Here is a 20,932-nt window from a genome sequence, read left to right on the forward strand (position 1 = left end):
ATTGTAAGGTGAAGGCACATGCTGTTAGGCTTAACAGTAGACTGTTATTCAACATTTTGGGTACAGTACCTTAAAGTTTGGAGTTTTATTAAGATGTTAACATAAAAAAATTATAAATGTTCATACTTCGCAAAAATGACTAAATACCCGAAAAACGGCAAAATTCCCCATAGTGCAGTGTTGGCTTACTATGGGAACTTAATTTCTTAATAACTTTTTTTGTGTATGCACTATCTTCATGAAACTTTCAGATTATGAATATAATATGGATATGCATGTATTTGCCAAAGCAAATACGCCATTTACAAATGTGAGGGTGAGGGGGTGAATTAGGGGTGCGGGTAAATTTTGACAAAGACCGAAATTGTATAAAATGCATGTAAGTATACATAAAAAATTTGGAGAGTCTAGCTTTAAGGATGTAGCAGATAAAAGTCAAGTTTCGGCGCTGCTCTCAAAACAACTCAATAGTGATTACAATCAAAACTGTTAAGTGAATGTCCAAATGGCGCATTTGCCAGATCCAAACCCAGATCCACAGGCTTCAGCGGCTGTAGAGCTTAGCTGGCTGTTTTTATACGTATATAGCCCTGTCCGTCTGTCCGTCCGTCCGTATAAACGCCCAGATCTCAGATGTTATAAGAGCTAGAGAGCTGAAATTTGACATGCATACTCGTGTATACCATACGCAGTACAAGTTGATCATCTTTTTTCGATAACTCATTCGATACTTTTGTATCGAGAATTATCGAAGATATCTGATTACCTGTGTATATACAGTTGATTGATACGAAGATTTTGTAATTTACAGATTTTGGAATATACACACATTTTAACCATATGATCATAGTTTCATAAAGACAGTCCATCTACAAAAAAAAACTATTCAACAATTAAATTTTCGTAATATTGCCCACACTGCAGCGCAGCCCAAGCGCTGTTGCTGCTAACTGCGCAGTCAGAAGAGCGCGTGATCATACGTGCGTGTGGATGCGTGTGTATGCATGTGTGCATAAAAGTGTAGAATGGTATCTCCTAGCTTGGAGGGTTCAGGGTATCTCCTAGTCGAGCAGTCTCGACTAGAGCCTTCTTACTTGTTTAGTTGTGAACAGATTATTTTGTACATATGCGTTAGTATTCTTAAGTATTTATACATGTACAAATAGGCTGGCATAGACTAAATGGTGTGGAGTATGCCGAATACGCTTAAGGGTGCAGATCGACCACACTGAGCCCAAGTTAAAGTGAATTATATTCTTTAGGAGGAAATAAATGAATCTGATTAGGAAAAGTTAGTTAATCAATATGTTTGGACGCAATCATCGTAGTTTTTATATAGAAAATGACCAAGCAAGAGGGATATTATGTTGAATAGTTATATGCTGTTCAATAGCTGCTTAACATATTAATAAACTATATCTGTTGAAATATTTAATCAGATTTACCATTTAGGTTAAATTTTTGTATTATTTATTTTGTATTAGTAAGTAATATATACTGTAAGGTGACTTGCCCAGGGCCACCTTAAATTGCGCTCGCGCCGGAGGAAATTGGTAGCTTTTAGAAGATAAGGTTTAGGATATAGTTTGTAGCATTTAAGGTTTGAATTTGTAGATGTAAGGGATGAAATCACCATTATAATTTGTAGTCGTAAGTGGTATAAGTTTGTAGTTCCCAAGATATTGTTAATAAGTTAGTAAGTAGTCATAAGTATCGTAGCAATTAGCTTTTGTAGGTTAAGCAGAATTTTATTAGTGCGATCAGCAATGCAGCCGTGCAGCTCTAAAGCTCGCTGTGGTGAGGTTGTATTGCTGACGCTGAGGGAAGCTGCGCCGGAAAAGGAGGAGAACAGCGAAAGCAAGCAGAGTTTAATTCGTTTTTGGTACTCGTAGCGAACGGACGAATTTTAAGAAGGGAATTAGTTTTCGGCGCTCGGCGCGAACGGCCGCGTGGAATTAGTTTTTGGCAGGCATCGCGAACAGGCGCACTTTTAGGAGGTTAGATTTTCGGCGCGAGCGTTCGCGCGGGGGTTACTTTTCGACATTCGGCGCGAGCAAACATTTTGTATTAGAGATTTCGGACGACAGAATAAGAGGGCGAATAGTTATAATGAACCAACTGAATATAACCGAAGAAAATAGCGTGAGTTCATTGGTAGGTAGTTCCCATCGCCTTATTAGCCTTCGCCTTATTAACAATGGGCGCAATAGTTAGCCAAGCGAACCCACTTGTAGTTCATGCGCAACACAGATCAACCAATTGGATAACACTTTTAGGCATGAGCACATCCATCTGTATATGCCTCTAGTAAGAGCGCTCATGCTGCACTTCTAGACTATTCAAACAATCTGTGAAACATGTTGCAAGTTGCTTTGTCTTCAAAGCTTCCAGTGCTTGGCATTTAAAACTTTATCTGAATGTCAGTGTGCTGCCTGGGCTGGCGTGTCAAACGATTCCAGAAACAACCACAAACGACATGTGTAAGTTGTTCTTGTTGCTGCTGCTACTGCTGCTGGGCAATAAAAGCGTTACAACTTAATTAATTAAGTGCAAATGATAAAAATGACCAAGCGGCACGAACTGCTCGGACCTACGCTGGCAGCAACAAAAACATCAACAACAACTATTCAAGCGTCAACAGCAACAACAAAAAAAAAAAAAAAAAAAAAATAAAAACTAATTAAGTTTTATGTGCAATTTTCGTGGCTGAAAAGTTTCGCCTCTATATTTGTGGTGATGGCGGCGTCCCCCTGCAAGGGGCCTTGAACGTGACCATGTGTGCATGTGTGGGTGCGAGTGTGTTGTTGTGTGTGTGTGACAAATCTGTGCACTGACATTTGCGGCGATTAATGAACGCTGGCAACGCAGAATATCTTTAATGTGCGTCCCATTAGGCAGCAGCCAGCCATGTTAGTTCCAACTAGTCAACTAAGCCGGAAAAACTATAGCCTACTTATGTGGGCCGCTTGCCAAAATATGTTGGTCTGCTCAAATGTTGTCCAGAGTCGACTGTCCAGCGCACTATGGGTCAAAAGCCCGATTTTTTGGAAAAAAAAACCTTATTTTCAAGTTGAAAAAATGTACCAAATTTTAATGCCAATCCATTAGGAATACCCTATATGTTCATTTTACATACAGAGAATTATAACAGAGGCGCGATCTGCTAACAAAACAGCTGTTAAACAGAGCTGTTATGCATGACACGCACATTATCAGTTTTGTACAGAACTTTATATGAATTTCAATCGCCAATTGAAATAAAAATAATGATAATTAGATTAAAAATTTTGGTGGAAAATATGGAATCGGGCTTGTTCTTTGTTTTTACGTGTTTGTATTGTCCAAAATCTTTATGTGATGTGAAGTTTTAAGTAAGTCAAAAAACTGTCTTTGACATCATTTAAACAAATTTGTTTGTCTTTGATAAGAGAAAACTGGCGTTTGTAGCATTTTGTAGCAATAAAACTACGCCCATTTTATAGAGTATTTAATTCCGAGCTAAGACCTATAATTTCAACGTGCACTTTTGCGCACTTTTTGCGCAATTTAATTTTTCAACAACTAACCTCGTTGCAGATGAGGAAGAAAAAATAAGCTTTTCCGAAAGGCAGGACTTTTCAAATTTTGAGGTTTATGGTATGCCAGCTTCAGATAATGAAGAATACAATGATTAATTTTATTAGTGCTTTTTTCATCACAAACGCGTGTTGCAAACGAAAGTCAACTGCAAAAAAAAAAAAACAAATTTAATTATCTTGACTGGTTCAAAAGTTATAAATTAATTCCAAAAAAACGGGCTTTTGACCCATAGTGTAGTGTCCAGAGCAGAGCTACATGCGCATATGTCGCTGTCGCTGTCGCTGTCGCCGTCGCTTGTTAACATGCGTTTGGCGCGTGAGCCAAATAAATCAAGGACAATAGACAACTAGTGCCATCCCCAACTGCGCCCCCATAGCGCCATTAAAAAGGGCCAGCTACGACTAGAACAGCAATTGCAATTTGGGCATTTAGTCGCTCTAAAGAGCTCCTGCATAACATTTGCTAAATTTTGCACAACAAACTGCATTCCCTGCCTACAGTCAACCGACTCATATCTTTTGCACAGATTTTCCAGCTGCTGTGGCTCTGCTGCTGCGCGTATATTTACTTGAGTACCAGCGACACATGGAGAAAGAGCATCCCCAATGGTGGCAGCTGCTGCGCCGCGAGCATCACATTTACGAGCAATGCGACAGCTACAGCCAGGCGATAATGTGAAGTCGATCTCTGATTAAATATCGCAATGAAACACAGGAAAATGCCTCAGAGAGGAAAATGTCTACGCTCAGCAAATCGTGGCAAATCGGGAAAACTGCATTTTTTACAGCATTAGAGCCACATTAGCAACTAAATTGCTTATGGGATTTAAATGAGTATTCTACAGTTGGTAACGCCTGACTGCAACGTTCTTACCTTTTTAATTACAATGAACCCATTGAAAATTTGAAATCACGGAATAATGATTTTGTGAAAAAGTATGTAACGGGCAGAAGCAATCATCGCAGACCCCCCATAAAGTATATATATTCTTGATCAGCACGACGACCTGAGTCGATATAGCCCTGTCCGTCTGTCCGTCTGTCCGTCCGTCCGTCCGTATGAGTGCGTCGATCTCAGAAGTTATAAGAGCTAGAGAGCTAAAATTTGACATGCATACTCGTGAGCACCATACGCAGTAAAAATTTATCATATTTTTTCAATAACTCGTCCGGTAACTTTTCTTTATCGAGAATAATCGAAAAGTTGATTTTGTTTTTTCAGCCTAGTTTTAACACTTTTAGACCTAGAGACTTCAGATTTACTGTGTGTATACTGTTGATCGATACAAAGATTTTGTCGTTTACAGATTTTAGATACCACGCCCCCTTCGCCACCAATTTGTAAAAAAATACTAGAGACTTGTGCCTTAGAAAGCACTTCAACTGTATGAAGGTTGAGATCCTAATGCGTAAGAAACAGAAGACAAAGCACTCAGTGCATCACAGTACATTGCTGTATCTCTCATTATTAAGCCGCCGCAGTTGTTGTAGTAGCTTTACCCTCTAGGTAGATTGGTGGGCTCTACATCCCTCTTTTGAGTGAGAAACATGGCTTTGTTGTTTTCAGCTGGTAAATTCTGCAAGAGCATCAAGGTATCCTTGTGATCCATTGCAGACCTCTCGACTGTCAGCTGCAGATGTCACATTAAAAATAAAATTGAGTCAAGAATTACTTTCAGCTGCTCGTAGAGCTGAATTCTCAGTAGCTCTCATTTGATGTCATTATTGGCTACTCAATTCTTCTACTTGAGATTTCACTTTGTAAATGGGGCTCGATCAGTGCTGAATGACTTCGATCTGCACTTGAACATGGAAAACATTTCCCTTGAACAACAGACATGAAGCTATTCATATGTTCAAATTGTAACTTTGCAATAGTAAAGTAAGTAAAATTCCAACAAGTTAAGGTATGCAATGTGCGTGAGACTGCACTTGTGTGTGTGTGTGTACAGGGTAAATGATTATATATGTGTTTGTCTGCTAGTCAAATCTGCATGTAGGTGTGTGTGGGTGTGCATGTTGAGAAGGAAAAGTTTTAGCTTAGTACACAATTTACCTCAACTTCTGCTATTGTACAATTTTGTCAAGTCTTGGGCTCGTTGGCTGTGACTGTGTCCTGCGCTTTTTGCTTCCCGCTTCCCATTTCTTCCTGCGACTTACGCCTCGCTCTGTCGAGTGGTTCAATTTCAGGGAGTAGTCGGCTATGCTCAAACTTTGTGTTGCAGTTGCAACAAAGTTCGTTGGCGTAATTGATGCACTCAAAGGCGCTGGCATGCAAAAGGGATAAAGGCACAACTTAGTTGCGTGTCCAGTCGGGGACGCACTTTTTGCAGGTGATAAATTTCGTAAAGGTATTTTAATTGATTTCAACCAACTGCCAATTTATATTTTATATATATATATATATATATATATATATATATATATATATATATATATATATATATATATATATATATATATATATATATATATATATATATATATATTTATATATATATATATATATATATTTATATATATATATATGTGTGTGTGTGTGCGTATAAAATGCAACCAATCAAGCCCCTCGTCTCTGGGCGTACCAGAAGCGAGACATGTGGCTTTCAATTAAAAATTTAGAGAGGGGATCGAACTTTTGACGTCATTGTTGCCAAAAAGCAACAGCAGCAGAAGGCTTAGGAAGCTTGTTGTGGCATTTGACAGAGTAAGAAAGCAGAACAGAGCAGAAGGGTGGGATGAGCAAAGCAGAGCAAGGGCTCGGAACGACATGCCATATGTGTGTGTGTGTGTGTGTGTGTGTGTGTGTGTGTGTGTGTGTGTGTGTGTGCTACAACGCAAATAGCCGAATTCGAAAAGACAAACGCCAAAGCGTCGAAAAATGTGGGTGCCGGGCCTAAGGAGGGGAGAGCACGAAGCACATGAATAAATTTCCAAGCAACTGAAACGCTGAACCGAACAAGTTTTGCTTTGTTTTGGCGCCTCAGTGCATGCAACATAAAATGATCAGGGCAACGGCAGCAGCTGCAACAGTCGTTGCCGCATGCGGTATGCGGTGGCATTTTACTTGCTACATAGTTTGCCAGCTGGCGGACGACTTGCGTCTGAGCTGGAGACGCAGCTACGCTCAACTTGCGCTGCGAAACCCACAAAAATAAAGCAAAGACGACGACGACAAAGTATGGCAACAATGCATTACTTTTTGCAGCTATCAACTGTAAGTGTATGTGTGTATGCGAAAAATTAGAACCGCAAATCATTTTGAAAACAATGCATATGCCATGTCATATATGAGACAGTCGAATGGCTAGGCACTTGCCTCTCATCCGCAAGCGGGCCCCGAATTGTACGAATTCAATTCGAAGCTGAAAATTAAGCTGCAAGCACGCACAACATCTTGATCTTCTTTAATTTTTTCTGCTCTTGCTCGCATCGCGGCCTTGCATTCGGCAACATATTTGCTGATATGGATATCCTGGCAAATTAATCAATCAGCCGTTCACAGCATAAGGCTGTGTGGACTATTAATGAGCTTAAGGCAGTTAGTTCCCGGTCTCTTGAATCGCAATGCGCTCGTTGGCGTTGATTATGTGATTTACATAAGCATGCAGCACGACATCCTGAATCGATATCGTAGGCGCCCATAATCAAGCGGAGCCTCTGCCCCAGCTGCTTGCCAGCATGTGTCACTGACTTCTGGATTCGGAGTGTTTATAATCCTCATTTACCTACCAGTTGTGCACAAGAAGGAGCTCTAGGCCCGTTCACCCCTTGCCTTGGCCACAGAGGCCGCATTATGTGTACACAAGTATGGCAAATGCACATACACATACACATGGATGCCTATATACGAATATGTAAATGACGGCTCGGTAGCACCGCCCCGCGCAGTCCACAGCCCACAGCCCACATCCCACAGCCCAGTGGCCTCAGCCCATGGCCCATAGCCCTCACTTCACGTTGCCTTGTTTGCAATTTAATATTCATTTTGAAAAAGCCCATTTACATTTGCGCTTTTGTGGCACCTTTGCGTGTGCCCCACCCGTTCTCCCATTCCCTGCCACTCATTTTTTTGTGCTCGCACTGGAAATGGCAATGGCAGCGTCGCCGAAGCTTGGACGCGCAACGTGGCGTATGCGTAATCTAAGCAATGCCTCTTGCTTTTGTTCAACTTAATTCAACCGCAAGGCAACCAACAGCCAACAACCAAGAGCCAACAACCAACAACTAACAACTAACAACCAACAACCTACAACCAGTTAGCAACTGCAGTTCATTATACAAGTGCTAGCCTAGTCGGAGGAATGTCAAGAGTGTCCAACTGGTGGCAGTAGCTGCACGTTGTCAAAAATATGCAGCTGTTGACGATTGTTACCGTTGTTGCTGAAGTTGTTGTTGTTTTTGTTGTTGCTGTTGCAAGAAATCCCACAACAGCCCAGTGCCCCCTCTTTTCGTTTGCATTTACTTGACATTCGGCACTAGCTCCGGAACGAGCGCCGGTGGTGCAGTGGCTAGCATGGTTGTTCCCCAAGCAGCTGATCCGGGTTCGATTCCCGGCCGGCGCACAGCATTGCGTGTGCGATTAATGCACATTTTTTTATTAATATTAAAAGTCTCGTATTAAGGATCGAATTGATGTTTCCCACATTTCATTCTTTTACTGTGAGCACAAGCACAATTTAGCACGTCGTCGCACTTGTTATGTGTTGAAATACCTCTATGGGGATATGAAGAAGATATGCATATGAGTCGATAAAAGCTCTTTAAAGCTCTTAATCGTAACAACCAAGAAAAAATATTAAAGGTCTATTACAAATTCATCGCAAGCTATCAAGAGAGATAACTACTGCTTACATAATTGAGCGGCTAGTCCTAAAAGATCATTAGAGCTCGATACAAAGTAATCAATTAAATTTTCTTGCATCAAATAAAATCTCGCCGAAGCTGTAAGCGTAAGTTATTAACTTGAATTACACAGATGCTTACATAATTTTCTAATAAAAGCTTACATCGAACATTGCAAAAATAAATAAAAGTTTGTAACATTTTATACTTTTCCAGTTTTTTCTTGTAGCCCATTTGATCGAGCTACCCTCGCTGGATGGTAGCGAGGGTCCAACATTGATGTATAATCACATTAGGCTAGCTATACGCAAATGGCAGCTCGCAACGGTTAAAAGGACCAAAAGGTTAACAGGAAGTGGTCTACGCTAGTCGCTGGCATTTGAAAGGCTCGGACAATGCGCTGACTAACGGAAGCGGCTGAAGCTCTAACCTTCTGTCAATGCCCGAGCAGTCATGGACAGCGCATGCACTATGCAGTGAATACAATGAGGCACCCGGCCCAGCTCAAAGACCATTCAAAAAAGCTACAGCAAAAAATAAATTAAAACAAAACCATTATACCCTGATTTCCCATTTTCAATGGGTTTAGGGTATACAAAAATTAGGAACAAAAAAAAAAAAATAAATAAATAAATAATAATAATAATAATAAAAATAAAAAACATGTAAAACATAAAAAAAATAAAAATAAAGTGAATGTGTGTATGTATTTCGACTATAGAAATCATTGTTAAGTGGGTCCAAACCACTCCGGTAATAGTTCATGTGAGCTCAGTTCAGGTCAGCTCAGGTTAGCTTAGAGGCTCCATACCCATCTCAGTTGTGTTGACGGCTGAGCTCGCGCCGTAGTCGATGTCCGTAGGTGTGCGCACAGAGACGAAAAGAATCGAGGAATCGGTCCATGCACATGTGGATGCAGTTTTCCTCCGGTCCGCTCAAGTGGTCGCGGGGCTTCGTGACGCATTTTTCGAAGCATTTGCAGGTCACCATGGCTAGTAGTTCCTGGACATTTGCCAACGCAATCTGTTGCTTCATCTGTTGTATCAGCTCCTTCGAGTGCACATCGGATACCCGATCCATACCCCTTTATCGCTAACTTTCCCTCTCTCTGTATCCCCTTCTTATCACACTCTCTACCTCTTGCTCCCACTGTCTGTACGTTTGCGGACCTTACTTAACTGGAATTTATTTTTGTGGCTCACGGCTCGAACCAGTATCGAAAATGTTTTGAATTATATTTGAATAATCAGTTAATCCAAAGGCAACTTTGTAATATCGAACTAACACCGAACTGCTGGCTGCCAAGATCCGAATGATGCAGCTACTGCTGCAACTGTTGCTGCTGCTGCTGCTGCTGTTGCTGTTGCCATTTCATGAGTGGTTCATCATGACTGGCCTTGCGCTTGCTGCTGCGCGAGGCTTTCCTTCAGCTCAGCCTGCAGTCTATTGCCAAAGGCACGCGCCACCAGGGTATAGGAGTCCATGTACCGATCCATGCACATGGAGATACACAGACGCTGGCGGCTATCCAGGGAGTCCTCTGGCTTTGGCACACACTTATGAAAGCACTGAATCGACAGCCTGCTTAGCATCTTCTGCATTGTATCCAGCGTGGACGCCTTCTTGATTTTTATCTTTAGCTCGTCCTCATTGTACTTGGCCCGATTCAGACGCTTCGGTAGATATCCTAGTAGATTAACCATGCCCTCGCCGTCTATAGATAAAACTGGAAATAAGTTAGGCTTTTTTACTACAAATTTGGGAAATATATCAAGGCTAACTTCTCACTTATCAAATGAGTCTGACACAGACTGCCTGCCAAGCAGGCAAATGTGTCAGACAAAGCACTCAAAATACATTTACTTTGGATGTTAAGCCCAACGTTATGGCACGGACTGGATGTGAGTAATTAAAATATGTGAACTTATCCTGAAAATAGCTGACATCACCTATTCAAATTAACTGTTAAGAACTGTTACGTCAGTCTATAGATAAATTCACTTTTGCTCGTCGAAAGAGTTTGTTTTCCTCAAAACGAAGATAGAGCTAATATCAAATAATTAAAATTTATAATATCTAGATATGTTCTCCTAATCCATTTCCTCAATTGTTTTCAGGAATAAGTAAGTAGTAAGTAGCAGTAAGTAGTTGTATCATTTACAATTACATTTACTAACTGTAAAAATTATTTTTATACCCTGAACCCATTGAAAAAGGGAAATCAGGGTATAATGGTTTTGTTAAAAGTATGTAACAGGCAGAAGGAGGCGTGGCAGACCCCACAAGGAGACGAGCTTAATCGATTTGGCCCTGTCCGTCCGTCCGTCCGTCCGTATGTATGAACGCGTCGATCTCAGAAGATACATATGAGCTAGAGAAATTTTTTTCCTGGGTCCGTGTATATGACGCGCATACCGAGTTTTTCAAACTTTAAATATAGACTTATATGTATTTTATATAATTTCGATTTTTATTGTAATTTAATTATTTATATCCACCCCCTCACCCACATATTTATAAAAGGCGTATTTCAAATATTAGAGACTTGCTCTTGCGCGCATTCCAATGTTATAATCATGATCTACAAGTTTCATGAAGATAGTCCATCCACAAGAAAAGTTATTAAACAATTAAGTCCACACTGCAGTCCATGCGTGTTTATGCGGCATGCCTATGTGCGTCTGTGCGTGCGTTTCTTGTGTAAGCAGAAATACGCGAATAATTGTTGAAATACCAATTCAGGCTCCAGATTTTGTGGACTTCAAGCAGTGGCCGAGCCAACAGGCTCATTTAAGGACTTGACTGAAATATGTTTTAAAGCGTGCTCCTACAGGAATTTCAGCTGCCTACTGTCACGTTTTATATTGATATTTTAAAATGAAGGAACAACATGTAAGCAGCCATCGAGGAATAACGAACAATGAGCAACGAACAACTAACAATCGGCAAGAACTAACAACAAATGGCTGAGCAAATTTCTGCGCATTTCCCATTTGCAAGCGCCGTTCGCTTCGTACGTGCCGGCGAGGCGAGAAGGATGGGTGATGCGCGGCCAGAGCGGGATAGTGGGTCGGTGGAGCAATGTAGCAGTGAAGAAGTTGAGCAGTTGAACGCCGCCCAACACATCGACAAGCGGATGCAGACGGCCACGTAGCAATGGAAATGACGCAACGCAAAAGCCGACGACACGCCACGGAAATTGCAATTGAGTGCAAATTGTTGGATTCGGGATCTGGCGGCTAATGCGGGAGCCATAATATCGGAGCACGTGAACAAGTTCAGCCGGGCTAGGTCAGCTGATAGGCGCTTCATTTACCTTTTGCAGTGACTAAATATTTCATAAGTTACAGCTCGAGCGGTGAATGAATAAATCTGGCCGAGGCTTTCGTGCCTGGGACAGTCGAGGCCTGTGCAAGGGACCGAATGAGCTTACAGCTTTAAGAGAGAGTGAATATCCGCCCACCTTTTGTGAACGGTGAACAAGTGGGAAGCAAGAAACATCATAAGGGCAGGCGGCGGATTGGCTTTGTTTGTTCGCGACTTTAATGTAGCCGACGCGAAGCAACGTGTCGATTGTCACGTTCACGCGCGACTTTTATCGCGCGCAAATCGCTCGAAAGCTAACTTGAGCTCAACGTGGTCGAAAAGTCGCGATTAATACTTCGCTTATGTTTAAGGCGCATATACTCTCAGCAAAGCTGACATCATTTTATGCACGCACACAGTGCATAGAATCGTTTAGTCAACGACAGACAGGTAGGCGAGTTTTCCCCAAATGCAGATGGAAATGTTGGCAGTTCTTATCTGCGCTTTACTATCGTACAGTTCGTAATATGTATGTATACAGGCTTATGAATAGGCTAAGGACAGTGCGAAATAAACTCACGTGAGATGTTTAAATGAATCACTCAGTCAAACAATCGGGTATATGATTATAAGTACATATATAAAGAGGTGAAGTCACACGATTGACACTTTGACTACGCAGAATACAATTTGCTCCGTTAAATTTTGAGTAGAGAAAAATACCCTAGCATTCTAACTAACATTTGGTGTGGATTTCGAGCCGGCGGCGTCATTGCTCCGTAATTTTTTGAAGACAACGTTGATAGGGATACGCTCGGACACGCTTCACCGTAAGAAGCCGAGGCGGGCATTTGAATGATGTCATATTCCACACTTAATGGCATATATGGGCCTTTGAAATAAAACAAGTAAGAAAGCTCTAGTCGAGACTGCTCGACTACGAGATCCCCTGAACCCTTCGAGCAACAGCTATTTCAATCATTTTTCGCGTCACATACACACACACACACAAACATACAAGCACACATACACGCACACAAACACACATACACGCACACAAACACCAACGCCTAAACACACATGGGATGCAGTGTGCGCTTACTATGAGAACCTAATTGTTTAATAACTTTTTTTGTGGGCATATAGATGTAGATGCAGAAATGAATCATTTCTCTTAACAAAGACAACCATTTTTTTTTTTAAATGATGTCAATGACAGCTTTTGGACAACACAAACACGTAAGAACAAGCCCGATTCCATATTTGCCACCAAAAATTTAATCTAATTGTCATTATTTTTATTTCAGTTGGCGATTGAAATTCATATAAAGTTTTGTACAAAACTGATAATGTGCGTGTCATACATAACAGCTCTGTTTAACAGCTATTTGTTAGCAGATCGCGCCTCTGTTAAAATTCTTTGTAAAATTTACATTCAGGGTATTCCTCAGGAATTGGCATTAAAATTATGTAAATTTATTCAACTTGAAAATAAAATTTTTTTCCAAAAAAAATCGGGCTTTTGCCCCATAGTGCACTGTGATGAATTTACAAATTATGAATAAATCAAACGAGTGTGAGTATTTTGGAAGAATTTGGTCAAGGAACCTGTATTGATTGAACAGAAAGGATACGCCAGGAGTGCAGGGTATATGTTAGTCGAGCACACTGTCCAACACATCTTTTGGAAGAGCAAGCACTGCAGATGTCTTTGCCAAGGAACCGGGAATGTCAATCATTCAAGCTGGCACCTTACACCCGGGCCATAGGGTATACGCTGGTCGAGCACACTGCTTAACATATCTCTGAGAAAACCTTTTAATTAATCTAAATTGCTTGCAAATGTGGTAACAATTGGCAAGCCCAAGCTATTAAAAATATATGCGCTCATAAGTCAAGCATATTCGAGAGCTTTTGCGTTGGCTTCTCGATTAAATATAAATTTCATATCAGAGTGAACAAGCACTTTATCCCAGGTGGCTTTGAATGTTTTAATTGCAATCGTAGACAGTCTTAAATTAAATGAAAGCTCAACAATGCCAATCCCAGGTCATTCGTTTTCAACATACTCAAAGCAAATACATATGTTTATAACCTGAACCCATTGAAAATGGGAAATCAGGGTATATTTGTTTTGTGAAAAGTATGTAACAGGCAGAAGGAATCATCGCAGACCCTATAAAGTATATATATCAGGACGACGAGCTGAGTCGATATAGCCCTGTCTGTCTGTCCGTTCGTCCGTATGAGCAAGCCGATCTCAGAAGATATAAGAGCTGAAATTTGACATGCATACTCGTGTATACCATAGGCAGTACAAGTTTATCTTATTTTTTCGATAATTCATCCGATAACTTTTTTATCGAGAATTATCAGTCAATTTTGAGCACTTTTAGACTTAGAAACTTCATTGCTTAGGTTACTGTGTATATACAGTTAATGGATACGAAGATTTTGTAACTTGCAACTTTTGGATACCACGCCCCTTTCGCTCGCAATTAAAAAAAAAAAACGTATTTCAAGTAAAGTAAAGACTTGTGCTTTGGAATGTACACATTTTCACCATATGATTACGTCTTACATCTGAATGTTTCATAAAGATAGTCTTACTAAAAGAGAAATTATTCAACAATAAAACACTCATAATATTGTCCACATTGCAGCGCAGCCCAAGCGCAGTCGCTGCCAACTGCGCAGTCAACAGAGCCGACTAGAGCCTTCTTACTTGTTAATTTATTTAAATAGAAATGTTTGAGTTGAGAAAACTGACAGTAAAAACAAGTAAAAAAGCTCTAGTCGAGTCTGCTGTACTACGATATCCCCTGAACTCTTCGAGAGACACATAGGCATGCACGCATAAATACGCATGGCCTGCAGCGTGGGCTTACTATGGGAACTCAATTGTTTAATAACTTTTCTTGTCGATGGACTATGCAGCTTTTAGATCGTGATTATAACATTGAAATATGTGCCAAAGCACAAGTCTCTAGTATTTGAAACAAGCCTTTTACAAATATATGGGAGAATGGGAATATAAAGGCCAAATTAAAAAAAAAAAAATCGAAATTTTATAAAGCACATATGAGTCAACATTAAAAATGTTAAGCTTCTAACTCTTAAGGTGTAGGAGATATAATTAAATAAATTATTTTCGATAAGATTTTTAATCGATAAAAAGATAACGAAATGAGTTATCTACTTTTTGGATATAAGCTCGATATTCGGGCTATATAAGTTAAGACTTTCGACAATCTAAGGAGGCTGGAGAGTCCAGTTAGACAATTAAGGGGAGAACCTACCCAGTAGAACAGATTTAGTTCAGTTTATATTCGGACTAGAGAGAGTTTAGACCTATTGTTCCAAATTATATAAAATATATTTGACCTATTGTTCCAAATTATATAAAATGTATTATTTCATTGAACACCAAGTTGTTATATATTCACAAGAACCCAACACAGCGTCCCCAATCACTAGTACTCTAGTGTGGGAGCGCTTAACTTGCATATCCATGTTATAATCATAATCTGAAAGTTCATTAAGATCGTATGGCCACAAAAAAAGTTATTAAACAATAAAGTGCTCATAGTAAGCGCACACTGCAGCCCATGCGTGTTTATGCTTGTGTGTGTATGTGTTTGTGTATGTAAATGTTTGTGTGTGTGTGTGTGTGTTTCTTGTGTAAGCTGAAAGACGCGAAAAATTATTGAAATGGCTATTGCTCCAAGGGTTCAGAGGATCTCGTAGTCGAGCAGTCTCGACCAGAGCTTTCTTACTTGTTGTTTTTGTCCAATTGCCGACACCACGCAAAACGTATGTCAGAAGGCTTTAGTTAACTATTTCTAGGAATCAAGAAGACCTCAGCCTGAGATAATTGAAAGCAGAAGTATATATATCTTTTTGACATTGATCAATCAATGACAGTCACTCAATCAGAGTGAGCCCTCTTACTTACGCCTGTCTACGTAGATTAGTTAAAGCCTGTTATATCCGTCTCGTGTCGGGCTTAATCCCAAGCACAACGCAATTACTGGCTCCTAGATGGTATACATAGACGATGTGTGTGCGTGGTGTGTGTGGCTGCTTGTGTCCTTTTGCTGCAATAACTGTAAATGACAAACAAATGCTCACATTAAATACGTTGATCAAAATCGGTATAAAGTCCACAAAAGAGGCTCTACAGAACTGAAATTAAAGTGAAGCGAAGCGGGACGAAGAGGATGAAACCAAACAGAGCCAGCAGCACTGTCGGGGGTAGAGAGTGTTGCCCGGGGCATTCATTCTAAAGGACTGACTCGAACATATACAGTGCGTCATTTATGCGGGCTCACTAATACACACACGCTCACACGGACGGTCAGGTAATAGGCTGCACTTTAAAGCAAGCACACAACAAGAGCACCCAAACCCAGTTGTGCAGTGTACACGACTGACTATACACGACAGGGCTAGGCATGGCTGGGCAGGACATGACGCCCAACCGGAAACCCAAGCTCAGTGTGGGCCCAAATTTCATCATGTATATATAGGCATTTTGTTACAAACCTACAAATATGTCATTTATTTCATCGTTCTCAACTGTAGCTGTGTGAGTGTGTGTGTAAGTGAGTTGGCTGCTTGTCTGAATGCCTGTAAATGTCACGGGCCGGCACACATGGAAAAATATTTTAATAACTACTCGTACTCCATTTGCCGACCAAATGTTTTCATTAGACAACAAAAACAGTATCTGAGCACCGAAGCTGGACAAAGTGCCAGAGCGAAACGGCAGAAACAAGAATAGAGAGGAGAGAAAGAGAGGCAGACAAATAACAATCGATTGTGTACAGAAAGTGTTTGCGGCACTTATACCCTATACTATTGCATCACCGAAAAAGGCTATTTCCATTTGTTTTATACCCATTGAAAATGGAAAATCATTGTATAATGGTTTTGTTAAATGTATGTAGCAGGCATAAAGTATATACATATATTCTTGATCAGGACGACGAGCTGAGTCGATTTAGCCCTGTCCCTCTGTCTGTCCCTCCGTCCGTACGTACGTATGAACGCGTCGATCTCAGAAGATATAAGAGCTAGAGACTTGAAATTTTTTCCTATTTTCGTGTATATCACCCGCATATCGAATTTTTCTCTAAAAAACGATAACTACTCTCGAAATTTTGGTATTAATTAAAAACATTATCATTATTAACTAGTTATTTAAATTTATCTCTTACACCTTTAAAGCTACAATTTCCAAACTTTAAATATAGACTTAAATGTATTTTATATAAGAGATAGTCCATTGACAAGAAGAGTTACTAAAAAATTCAATTCCCATAGTAAGCCCACACTGCAGTCCATGAATGGTTATGCCTGCATGCCTGTATGTTCATTATGTATCAGAAAGACGCGAATAATTATTGAAAAATCAATTCTTAGAAGGGTTCAGGAGATTTCGTAGTCGAGCCGTCTCGACCATAGCTTTCTGACTTGTTCAACTTATTGCTTCTTGTAGAGAAAGTCTATGCTTAGAAGACTATGGAACTCAGTGCAGGCTTTAGCATTAATATCTATGTATATATGTATATATGTACCTTTCACATACAATTAGCACAATTCGTATACTCAATTCGAGGACGTTCAATAATCTATTTTATAAGACATTATTAAATTTGATATCCCTGATAGTAATATTTCTCCTTCTAGAAGAAGATATAAAATGTAGGAGATGGGAATGTGTGTATCTGTGGATGCATGCGTATGTATACATGTGTTTTTGTATGTGTGCAGAAAAGAGCCCAGAATGATTGGAATATTAGCTTTAGGCAGGATTCAGTGGATCTGCTAGTCGAGTAGTCTCGACTAGCGTACTCTAACTTGTTCATTTACTGAGTATGCGAAAAACTATTTTCCTGAACGATCTTCATTCCACACACATTTCCTGTCGATAGACACTGAATATAACGATCCAATTTAACAGAAACAATGTAGGTAGGTAACTTATAAGCTGATGATTATAGTATATTTCATATTTGAATAGTAACTTTGTTCAAATGTGGCATTGAAATGATTCGACTTATCTTTCTTTTAGAACAAATGCAGTTAAGCTTGTTTCAGCTCTGCTGCACATTCAACTGCTCAGCTTTAGCCATCGTCATCATCGTATTTCTCTATTTGGTCATCATCAGCATCTAGTTATTCTTTATTATGACCATCAGTATCGCTGGTAATCGTGAAGCGAGAGACAGTCGAAATTCCAAACAACGTTGTTATTTTTAAAAGCGATTTTCGCATCCTATACGCAGCTGTGCTCGTTAAAAGCACAAACAGAAACCCGGCACAGTCGAACGATACCGGGAACGTTCAACTGGATGTGCACATTCGATATTGGATTGGAAGAGCGGTATTTGCAAATGCCCCTATTCCGCTCCTCCCCTATCACCCCCCATCACCCTCCCCCAATTCCTTCTCAATCGTCCATTGCCACATGAGCATGGACAACAGTTAGCTCGCTATGTAAGTCATTTATTGAAAGTCCACTGTAGTGGGCAAACAGACGAGGCAGCCGGGCTGAGCTGTCGAATAGGGTGGACCGAAAATTCGGCGGGAATAGCTGGGCTCCCGCCCAAGTATGACAAACAATAGCCAAATGGCGTTTTCCTACAACAACAATTTTTCAATATGCTTCAGCCAAAATGACCAAAAAAGTTGGCGGCCAGCATGATGCGGAAAATGTGCTGCCACACAGTGGACAGAGGAAGGGAAAGGGGAAGGGAAAGGCGAGCATGGCCAAGAGGGCAGAGCTAGTGGGTAAAGAGGAAATCGAAGGTTCGGCCATACGTTGCTCTTGTTATCGTTTCTGTGGCTGTGACAATTGTAATTGTTGCTGTTGTTGCAGTTGTCGCTGCTGTAGTTGTTGCTGTACATCGTTATTGTTTATATACCCTGAACCCACTTTGAATGGGAAATCAGGGTATTTGTGTGGTAGACCCCACAAAGTATATATATTCTGTCCGTGTATACCACGTGGATATCGAGTTTTGCTTTAAAAATCGATCTTGCCCCGTTATTTTTTTATCGATAAAAAAGCATATCGAAAATCAGTTATATAATTATATCTCCTACAACTTTAAAGCTAAAGTCTCCAAATTTTTAATTTAGATTTATATGCATTTTATACAATTTCGGTTTTTCTTAAGAAGAGAGACAAAAATGTTTCACAAAAATGTTTCTAAACCATGTTATTGAAATAAGTTTATAAAAAATGGTTGTTTTGGTCAAAAATTTAAATTGTTTTATAGTAAAAGCTATTAAGAAAATGGCAACCGTAAAAAAATGCAAAAAAATATATTTTTTAGTCTTTCTGGTTAAAGCGTCCTCCGGGTATAGCGACGTAAAATCGTCAGCCCCTTGAATGTCGCTATAACCGGATTCTACTGTACTTGTGCTTTGGCAAATAAATGTATAACAATGGTATAATTATAATCTGAAAGTTTCATGAAGATCGTATGTCCAAAAGAAAAGTTATTAGGCAATTAATTTCTCCTAGTAAGCGCACACTGCAGCCCATGCGTGTTTAGGCGTGGGTGCGTGTGTGTGTGTCTGTGCGTGCGTGTGTGTGTTTGTGTGTGTGTGTGCGTGTTTCTTGTGTAAGCAGAAAGACGCGAAAAATTATTGAAATAGCTATTGATTGAAGGGTTCAGGGGATCTCGTAGTCGAGCAGTCTCGACTAGAGCTTTCTTACTTGTTATTATTCCGCATTGTGAATGGGAGGCCAGTGGCAGCGCGCTGCTGGCCAAGGCTAAGAACGTTCATAGCTCGATTGTCGCTGCCATTAAGTAAGCAAATGTGACAACAACAACAACAACAAATGCACATATCCTCGACTCTGTTCGGCTCTTGCCTAGCCCAGTCCGTCAGCCACCCATTCTCGTTTAGCCAGCTTCAACTTCAGCTGCTGCACGAACTTTAAATAAAAATTGGCTGAATATAAATTTTAATTTGTGACATTTGGCCTATCTATAGTTGCAAGGGCCATTCGTACTCAAAATGGAAATGAAAATGGGATTGATGTCAATTGTATGCGCTTACAAACATATATACGCGTGTGTGTAAGGTACATATATAGGTATAGCTGCTATACTGATAACGATATTGTACCACATATGAATATTCGATTCTCATCTGCAATGAATGACATTCGTTATTGAATTTCGATTTCGGTTCCGATTTTGATTTTGATTCCAATTCGATTCGATTTACTGGGCTCAACGACCACAATCCCATTGGCAGTGCAAAAATATGTTCAATTCATTTCAAATGCAATTCTTAACGCCTTATGTTGTGTGCCCCGCAACGTGAACCCAACTGTGGAAATGCTTACACTGAAAGTAAGGAAATAACAATACGATATCAAATTAATTCGATGTGTTGGAACTATATGTCATATGATGGCAGTCCGATGATAAGTAGGTCTTAGCACTTGTTAGGCACAACCTAGTCATGAGGTCTCATGCAAATATAATATACAATGGAATCCGGTTATAACGACACTCAAGAGACGGACGATTTTACGTCACCAGTTTGTCTCTCTCTCTCTCTGTCTTAGCAACATTTGTTTCGCTACTACACTACACACAAGAGTACTGATCCAGATAAATACACTCATAAATCACATTGATAAATCACTGATGATCAAATGTTTAGTCGTAGTATTTTTTTTTTCGGGACATCGTAATACTCGTAGCCTCTGAATGACTGAAAAATGTGAAAAACACGTAAGAAAGCTCTAGTCGAGACTGCTTAACTACGACATGCCCTGAACCCTTCGAGGAACTGATATTTCAATGATTCTTCACGCCTTTCTGCTTACACACTCACTCACAGACACGCATAGGCACGCACGTATAAACAAGCCTGGGCTGCAGAGCGGACTTACTATAGGAACTTAGTTGTTTAATAACTTTTCTTTTGGATGGATTTTCTTCATGAAACTTTGGGTTCAGGGTATAAAACAAGTAAGAAGGCTCCAGTCGAGACTGCTCGACCCTGAACCCTTCAAGCTGATATTCTACTCATTTTCATCACGCGGTCTGCTGACTACGCAGTTAGCAGTGACTGCGCTTGGGCTGTGCTGCAGTGTGGGCAATATTATGAGAATTTAGTTGTTGAATAATGTTGTTGAATAAACGCAATCATATAGTTAATATGTGTGTACA

The 20,932-nt window shown here is 40.2% G+C and overlaps 1 non-coding gene and 2 pseudogenes across 1 annotated transcript; 1 reads left to right on the top strand and 2 right to left on the bottom strand.

Moving 5' to 3' along the window:
* Positions 1-8,071: 8,071 nt before the first annotated feature.
* Positions 8,072-8,143, top strand: TRNAG-CCC (transfer RNA glycine (anticodon CCC)). The gene has a single exon. It is a non-coding gene; the product is annotated as a tRNA-Gly (tRNA).
* A 968-nt stretch (positions 8,144-9,111) lies between these two features.
* On the bottom strand, positions 9,112-9,503 carry LOC149268152 (mitochondrial import inner membrane translocase subunit Tim13 pseudogene; annotated as a pseudogene).
* Positions 9,504-9,592: 89 nt separating this feature from the next.
* Positions 9,593-10,251, bottom strand: LOC108617954 (mitochondrial import inner membrane translocase subunit Tim13 pseudogene; annotated as a pseudogene).
* Between the last annotated feature and the right edge of the window lie 10,681 nt (positions 10,252-20,932).

The sequence above is a fragment of the Drosophila arizonae genome, chromosome X (assembly GCF_054131065.1).
Source record: "Drosophila arizonae isolate 15081-1271.41 chromosome X, UAZ_ARI_1.0, whole genome shotgun sequence".
NCBI classification, from domain to species: Eukaryota; Metazoa; Arthropoda; class Insecta; order Diptera; family Drosophilidae; genus Drosophila; species Drosophila arizonae.